Raw genomic sequence first — 9,535 nt, 5'->3', positions numbered from 1 at the left:
GTTTCGAGGACAGAGGTGTGTGTGTGTGTGTGTGTGTGTGTGTGTGTGTGTGTGTGTGTGTGTGTGTGTGTGTGTGTGTGTGTGTGTGTGTGTGTGTGTGTGTGTGTGTGTGGAATAACGGTCGTGGGCTGGCCCAGATAACTCGCGGCTAAGCTAACCACTAGGCGTACAAATAGCTCACCATTATCTCTCATTAGCATCCGCGGCTAACACAGGGCCCATGCTGTGCGGTGGAGGGCCCTCACAATGGGACCACTCCTGTATGATTGATGGTGGAACAGCGTCGGCCACAATAACAGAACAAAAAAGGAAAGAAACACACTGCAGATAGAATCGGTGCTGCGGGGGAAATAAAAACGTAGACAAACAAAGGGAAGTTGGACTAATCAAGAATGCCAGGCACAGCTCATTAATCTACGAGAGCCCGACACTGGAGATAAATCGGCAGGGATCACGTGCGCTCGTCCTATCCCGTCTGCTATCTTTTCATCAGCGTAGGAAAAACAAAAGGATAAAATGAGGAGTGAGATGAAAGCGGGCGGGGAGGGCGTTTGGAGAATTGGGTGAAGAAGCGGAGTGAGTAAAGAAACAAAAGGTAAATGAGACTGCTTGGTTAAAGAAGAACAAAAACACAGCTGCAAGAGAAACAGAGCCGACGTCAGGGTTAATTGTTAGTAAGGGAATTTGATCAAATGCCGGAGCGGGATTTGATCTGTGACACTTCATCATCACTGCTGAGAGAAAGCAGACCTGGGTCGGGGAGAAATGAGTCATTCAAATCTCCCCCTATGCACAAATAGGACGCAGATCTCATGATTATATTTCCACCATCCCAGAAAATAGAGCTTCTGTTCTGTGTGATTGCAAAAAGAAATATTTTTTTCTCCACCGTTGAAGATTTTACACATCTATTATTTAGTCATGTCCCCTTTTTCAGAAAGAGTCCTACATGCACACTCATAAACACACACACACACAACACACTATTGTTCATGCGGCTTAAAACACCAATTGTTATTGCGTGCTACAGAGGCGGCTGAATATTCCATTTCCATTTCATTTGGCCTTCTTGCTGACTAAGTGTTGATAATTCATAATTTGCCGGGGCCCGGGGCTTATGAATATGGATTTTGGGCAGTTTATTAGCACATCTTATGAATGCATTATGGGAAATTAGCAAGAGGAATGAAATGTGCACTTTATAGAAATTGGGCCACAGTGTGTGTGTGTGTGTGTGTGTGTGTGTGTGTGTGTGTGTGTGTGTGTGTGTGTGTGTGTGTGTGTGTGTGTATAATGAACTTCAACTCCCAACCTAGTTTTGTAAAGAAACATCAGTGCTTTTTCGCAGAACTTCCCCTTCTCTTGATTCGTTTTAAATCTGAAATGGTGTTCTTTCAAGTATCTCGGTAAAAATGAACATGACAGCTAAATCACACAGCGCCGTCACCACTCACACTCTTGCTTTCTGAAGAACCAGAGGGAAGCAGTGGAGAAAAAATAAGTTAATTTTCTTACCAGGCATGCACGGAGCAAAGCAAGCTGCAATCAAACCCAATCTTTTTTTTTTTCAGTTACCAAAAGCTACTTTGTTCCATTTGGTGGTTAGCTGATTTCAAACAGCCAGTGACAAGCTAAACAACGTTTGGATTTGCTAAAAACGTGTTTATTGGACATCCTGTCATGCTGCCAGGCTGGAGACTTTACAAGCGGAGTCAATATAAATCCGCTAGCAGACTCAGGCTAAGAATGACAGATCCTGTGCTGTAATTTAGCGTGCCTCATAGCAGGTAAGAACAATCAAGAAACAGCTTGCTATCCGCAGCACTGCGCACGTTGTTATGCTAAGCTGTCCAACCATTAGACGCAGATGTCTGTCAGATGTCAACACGTCTGAGAGAGTGTAGATGAACCGGATACAAAAGTTAACTTTGCTGTGTTTTGACACAATGATGCTAACATTGTGGCAATTTAGAAAAAAAGATCATTTTGACTAAGATTGCAATAAGACTCACAAGATTGGAAGGGATTTGAAATGTTCTAATCACAATTCTCATTATGATTAAAAAATATAGTACATTATTATGGTTTGATTTTTAAGAGGATCTGTACTAAAAAAATATATTTTGGTGAGTCTGTAAAAAACATTTATAGGCGGGGATATCTCTACTGCTCCACAATACAAGTATAGTGCTTCCTGCTAGCACATGGAGTCCTCCTCACCTTGTCTCTGTCCTCCACCAGATCACTCAGCAGGTCGTCCATGTCCAGGATTCCTCCCTCCATGTACTCCAGGTGGTGCGTCCTCACTTCACTCTCCCCATGCTGCACACAAACGTAGCAAGGATTAGAAATTCACCAAAAAACAGAACATGTTGAATTGCCAACATAATGGATTTAATTAGGAAATGAACTACAAAAATCAATGATATCGGAGTTGGAGTCCAAATGTGGCAAAAAAACATTCATGCAGACCACAAATAACAAAAGGACATTAATATATTTTATATTATATTTTCTAGAGATACACTATAGTATCCTTCTAGTATTGATATGAATACATTTACTTTATTTGTATTTTATTATATTTGTACTCATGTGCAATGCCTTGGCAACATGCTGTACATGTAATCTACTCTAAAAAGGTATTTATTATTGCTATACAGTACAGTAGTCACAGTAACTAAGTACATTTACTTCACATAAACAATGTCTGATCCATGTGATTTCACACCTATGATGTTAAAGTTTGTTTTCACTATAGCACACGGTAAAAATAACTTGGTCGATGTGCTTCTCTGTGATTCCATGTTTACAACAATTGTGACACAAAGCTGACAGTCAGTCAACATAACAACCACACATAGGTCCAGGTTCCCCTGTTTGTTTGGCAGGTAGAGCAACAGATGACCTACATTACACTGCAAATACACAACATGGCGTTTACAGGAGTGTGAGAGGGAGGAGAGGAACGTTTCCAGTTCTGCTGCTCCGTGGGGAGCGGTGGTGGGCACATTCCTGGCCAGTTTCACTGTTACCGTGCAGACAGAGGTCAGTGAACACACCCCGCAGAACAGGAAGTACCCCGGCCTCACTCTCCACACATTGTCAGAGCAAACAAGGACTTTTGACTGACCTGCAATCTGAAATCTGTGTGCGAAACCGACAGAGAAGTACATGAACAATAGCATCTTCCCTTTTTGTGCTGGAGTCTATTGTTTCAATTGCTATGAAGATCTCCAAGAGACATTACACTTTAGCGTGATCAAATATGAAAACAAAGAGAAACTGAATGATATTCCAACCTCCTGGATCGGCCGCACAATTTCTATTAAAGCTATTTCTAGATTAAGAAAAATTGACAATGTGTGCAGGAGAGAATGGCCCATTAGGATCTGCCCATACCAATAAGCAATCTGTCCGCAGCAACACAAGACTGCATTAGCAGCTAGATTAACAGCTATGTGTAAGCCTCGGAGGAGCGGAATGAGTTTGGCTGAGACCCAGCGAGAAGCGCATGCTGTATCACTGAGAAGAATCGCGATTACGATTATGGCTTGCAACGATTACGAAAACAACGTAATGGAAATAAAATGATTTTTTTTTTTTATTATTACTTTTTTTTTTATAATTTTTTTTTTTTTTGGTTTTCCAGTTGAATTATATTTAAAGTTCAGGGTAATCAACTGNATGTGTGTGTGTGTGTGTGTGTGTGTGTGTGTGTGTCTTTTTTTTTTATAATTTTTTTTTTTTTTGGTTTTCCAGTTGAATTATATTTAAAGTTCAGGGTAATCAACTGCTCAAAATATACTTTTCAAATGTTTTTTCTCCAATAAATGGATGTTTTCAAAGTCAATGAATAATCGCATTTAATAATCGCAATTACAATTATTGACCCAAATAATCGAGATTATGATTTTTGCCATAATCGAGCAGCCCTCCAATGGGCTCCATCTTGCTTCGCTGCTTCCCAATGTGAATTATGGGGCACACGAAATAACAAGGGTGTTTGCCTTTCACAATGGGCCATTCTCTAAAAACAAATGGTTTGGAGAGTCTGGGATTTCAATCACAGGAATAAAGCCAGAGCCTCCCTTTCTTCAGAAGAGGTCAGGATGCCAGCGCCAGGAGCTGGGAGAGATAGAGACGCAACTACAAACAGCAGATTTCACACAATGCTACAGCAGGTTGATTTGAAGATTACTACAAAGATCTGGAGCCAAGGGCATCCTCTCCCTGGAAAATCTGTCAAGGGAATATTAGTAAGGGTCTGACGAAGAAGGATTATAGAGACAGCTCCATGATGGCTTTCTTCTAGACGGTTTAACACTCAGATAAAAGTTAGCTACAGTAAATTAGCTCATAGCCCAATTTCTGAAAACATTATCTGGATGCTACCATCTGATCACAGGCTTCACACGAGGTGTTAATACACAGTTATACTGTAGATCTCAGAGGGAACATTTGATAGGTAGACATGTCGGGGAATCTTAGGTAAAGAAGGCAGAAAATAATAGTCTTAATGGCTTTTTTTTAATCGCTTTGATTCTCCCTAAAGAGGCTGTTTTATAAGCTTTACTTATTTTAAATTTTCCAAGCAAGGAGTCACCTGTAGCGTCTTGAAATGCAGATTCAGAAAGCAGGCAGATAGGTAGCTACACAACCTTTGAAAATAAAACAATCAGCTTTAAACTGATCTGACTTGAACAGACAAACAAAGAGTTAAAAGATGCTATTATTAGATTCAGGATTGTGACATCACAGAAAGAACTCAATTCAAAACTGCTTTATTTCTTATCCTGATGACTTAAAGTGGAGACGTTGAAACCGGTGGAGCACACATGTAGCTACACCTGGTGACAAAGTATTTACACCCCGCCAGAAAAACTGGTCCAACCTGATCGACTGCCTGCATTCCTCTTTCTCACTGTCACTGCAACAGTGTGTGTGTGTGTGTGTGTGTGTGTGTGTGTGTGTGTGTGTGTGTGTGTGTGTGTGTGTGTGTGTGTGTGTGTGTGTGTGTGTGTGTGTGTGTGAAAGCGCGGTAATTGGCTCTTTTGTGGCAGCACTGACACAAACACACACACCTTAATGAAATAAGAGGTATTTTCGTATATTTCGGATTAAAACAAAAACAATGCTGAAGTGTTAATTAGCATCACCTCTGGCATACACTCTCTTTCTACCTGCTGATGAAAAGGGATGAATGTATGAAGGAAAGTCATCTCTATATAACGTCCCTCATTGTGTGTTCCCATGACATAAAAAACAAAAGGGGCCCGTCCGTCAACTCTGAGGAGAATTACCGTGACAATTAGAGGAGTAAATTCCCTGGGAATTATATCATTAAGCCCCCCCGACATTCAAAGACATATCTTCTTCTTCTTCTTCTTCTTCTTCTTCCCCCTCTCTGGTGAACAAACATGACACCACTCGAGAACAGTGGAGCGATTAGTGGAGCTAAATGCAGAGGGGCTGGTGTTTCACACTTTGATCCTTAGAAGAATGTGTAATTAAACAGCTGCAGGAGGACGGAGGGGACCAAGATGTAATGTCTTTAATAAACGTGTAATAGTTGGTCTGAGTGAAAGGAAAGGAAGACATCGACCGTACTCACGTTCTACTATCATCAAGTGCCAACAATAACTTAACATTAATTATAACAAATGATTTAAGCACCAATCGGATGAACAGTATGATATCTTATTAAATAAAATGGCTATTTTACTGTTATAATAAACCATGTATTAGAGCAGCTGCTCGAGTCATTTCTTAAGAAGAACATTTTAAAAATATCTGATGCCAGCTTCTTAAATGTGAATATGTTCTGGTTCCTTCACTCCTTTATCATGTAAACATGAATATAGTCAGGGGTGCACATAAGTGGTACGCAGGTACGCATGCGCGGCAACAATCTGAAATGCGTACCGTCACTTGTGTGACAAAGCGCATTTGCGTACCGACGTACTTGTGAAGCTTTTCCAGAAGGCGGTTAGATCACCGGACGACAGAGTCGGTCTCCGTGTGCACAGACAGGGCTGCTGTTAACGTCGGTCTGTACAGCAGCACTGCGCTAAAACAGCTGATCACAACGTTCACATGCTCCCCCCCCCCGCTGACATTCGCGATACAGAGGGCTTCATGGGAACTTTGAGGGTAGCCAGAAGTTGGAGTACCAAACAGTGACTCCAGGTACTCATCTGAGTACCTCACTGAGAAAGTTGTGTGCACCCCTGAATATAGTTGATGAATAGACAAATCAAGACACTCTTTTAGAAACACTGGTCCCAATTTCTTCACACATTTCTGTTTATTGACAATAAAGTAATCGATTAATCTGGAAAATAGTCTGCAGCCTCACGATGTTAACATACTGTTTTGTTAACGAGCTGTCCGCATGGATGGCATTAACTAAAAATGTTTGTTCTCTGTAAAGGAGAACTGCACACAATAACATCTGCTTTTCACTGCCATGATGTCTGCCAAGTTTAAAGTCACAGACCAGCAGGAATCTGTCCAGCTGCCCTTCAGCTAAACAGTGAACGCCTTCTGGCCTGAGGATGCTGCTATGTAGCCATTAAGATTACGAATTGTCCTTCAGGGTATACAGTTGACACAATATCATTTAACAGCCAGGTCTAAAACAGAATGAAACAACATCAGAACGAGAAACAGCACGTTCGAACAGTTACAATTGCTTTTTAATAGACGAGTTCTGAGTTGCATGCTCACCGGACCACTCCTCGCACTCCCACAAACACAGAAAGTGCTGTCAAATAGTATAATGCGCTGTCAGGTGTCAGCAGATTCGGTACAGGGGCTTAATCTGCACTGAACCTGCACAGAGTGACCATGAGACAGATACAGATACATCCAGCTGTTTCCCCTGAGAATGCACAACTCTCACAGTGCATGCTGGTCCCCCAGGCTACAAACCTGTCTGAATAAAGGGGTCCAGTCAGCTGTTGTTCCACTTCTCCACTCCTGCAACTGTTCACCATTAACTTTATCTCAGTTTAGAGGAAGACGGCTGAAATGATGTGTCAGAATACATCCACAACAACTTGAAAGTGTATCATTGGTCAAGCAGAAAGGCATTAACATTTGCTGGATTCTGTGTCACAAATGGGAACATTTTCAGTTTACAATATTTGTAAATCAAATATCTTTGGGTTTTGTATTACGTCTGACTGAAGTTCGTTATATTCCGGCAATTTATAAACTAAACATCTCATGGGAAACAGATGAACTATATTGAGCAATTATATGGATTACAGGTAATAGATTAAAATCAAACTATAACTTAGCACCTCTGTTGCAAATCTTTACACAACTTCCACAATCAGCAGTGAAAAAATAATTAAACTATTTTTGACATCTTTCATTACCATCATTATATCATGAACGCTCATATTTTACAAATCCCTCTGTATAACGAGCCATAGCCTAATTTGCTGTATGCAGAGGCTTTGATTTTTTAACAATAGCATGTGAACATGTAGTCACATAGCTGAGATCAAATTCAAAAACCTGCTAATTACGAAGGTGTTCATTCCAGTAGTGAAATGTGCAATCCTGTTCCCTATGCACACGGTTATAAACCAACACTCACAAACACACATTCCCGGTGATTACACCCAGGTTTTTGACACTGTCCCTGCTGTCAGCGGTGAGCAGAGAGTGGAGAAATATGTGGCTAATGTGGGCGCTAAGTGGATTCTGCTGGCAGGTCGAATCTATTTGGTTCTTTCTGGCAGCTCCACAGCTGGACTGTCCTCATGATCCTCTATTAAGAGAAGGCACCAAACTGCTGAGTCAGGGGCTCCTAATTAACATGCTCCGTGAAAAGCAATCAAGGGCCCCGGTGCATTTTAATCAGGCTCCCACATTTGGCCTACTTGGGCTTGTGCATCGCAGCGTGTCTGGCTGAGGATCAACGAGTGGGCATGGCTGTCAGTGAAGCAGAGACGTGACAGCTCAGCGGACAGCGAGCACCATGAGCTCCTCCATGTGTGTGTGGTTTTCTAGGTGTGTGAGGAGGCAATCCATCCAGCCATACAGCCACCCAATCGGGCCTTCCATTCCTTGGCGGAGAGGGAGGGGACGTGGGCGGGCTGAGATGGGGACCAGCCAACCGATAAGAACCGGACCTGTCACCAATCCTAATTCCCAATCACTCACAGGACAAAGCCTCCTGTCCGCAGCGCACATCCTCAACTGGGCCCACATTGAGGACATCAAACAGTAAACTTCCACCTGCCCGCCGAGATACTGGGGCTTAAACAGCGAGCTATTGTACAGGTGGACAGCACATCCTCACAGAGACACATCAGCACCCTATCACGCTGGGACAGCATGCACATACAAGGCGGCTGATTAATAAAAGGTCAGTTCGGCAGGATGATTAATGTTGTAGTGATTGCAGCATCAGGGAGCTGGAGGTGCACATCTGTGTGTATGTGTGGCACATTCAAAACAACGCAAAACAAAAGTCTTATTAAACCAGCAGTTATTAACATTAGGTGATCAGTGCATTATCCTACATTTCCCAGAACTCCTTTCAACTCCCATCAGAACAGGTATATGAACCCAGTGCATCCATGTTTGTTACAGTACGCTTGGTTGCATTGATGCTTTTTTCTACCAGATGTGACAATTGACTGCAGCTGCATTGCATTCTGGTCAATTGAGGCATCTTCTGTTATAGTTTTCTAATGTGTGGTTGTTTAAAACATGCAAAATGATACTTATATAAACTCATATTAAATGATAAGTTTATAACTTATGATGACAAGTTTAGGTTTAGGAACAAAGTAAGTAATTATCTCAATCTTAAAGAATATTGGGTGCTAATTTAAGCTAGTAGCTAGCTCCAATATTATTAAGATAACCCACACTGATCACGTGACACACACCTGAGCAGGGTTTTGGGAGCTAACGTTAGCTAACAAAGAGTGTGTTGAAAGTATATTTTATGTCGGAACACAGCAACATGGAGTGAAAAGAAAGCCACGAGGAAATGTTAGGTGAGTGTAAAGGTGTGTTTACCTGCTCCACAACTCTGCGATATCTCCTCGTTGCTTGCTCGGTTAAATCCCGCACGTTCCACCCAGCTTTACAGGGAACCACCACCGAGGTGTCCCCAAAAGTAACCGTCACCTTCATAATGCCTGCAAATGTGTTTTAGAAAATGTATTAAGAAATTAATCCAAGTTTCGGTAGTCTCTCAACCTGCTCCTTGCTCGAGGAAAGTGACACCTGTCAGTAGAAACTGGAGCAACAGGTGTCTCGGTTCAGGATGATATCCCGGTGTCTCGAGTCCGCCTTTATCCGAGCTAAACATGTGTTTAAAATCCGAGTTTACATCTTATTTGACTCCTTGTATTTGGGATAAAACTCGAGTGTGACTTTCTGTCATGTTGAGCCGTGCGCTGCGAGCAAAACAAACTGAGCGAGGAACCCGGAAGAAATCACAGCCACTGGAAATCCAGGAAACTACATTCCCCAGTGACACTCCACCACCCTTTTAATTAAAGCA

This window comes from Notothenia coriiceps, unplaced genomic scaffold (assembly GCF_000735185.1).
Source record: "Notothenia coriiceps isolate Sejong01 unplaced genomic scaffold, NC01 NC01_scaffold00033885, whole genome shotgun sequence".
NCBI lineage: Eukaryota > Metazoa > Chordata > Actinopteri > Perciformes > Nototheniidae > Notothenia > Notothenia coriiceps.
Note: the sequence above shows the minus strand (reverse complement) of the source record.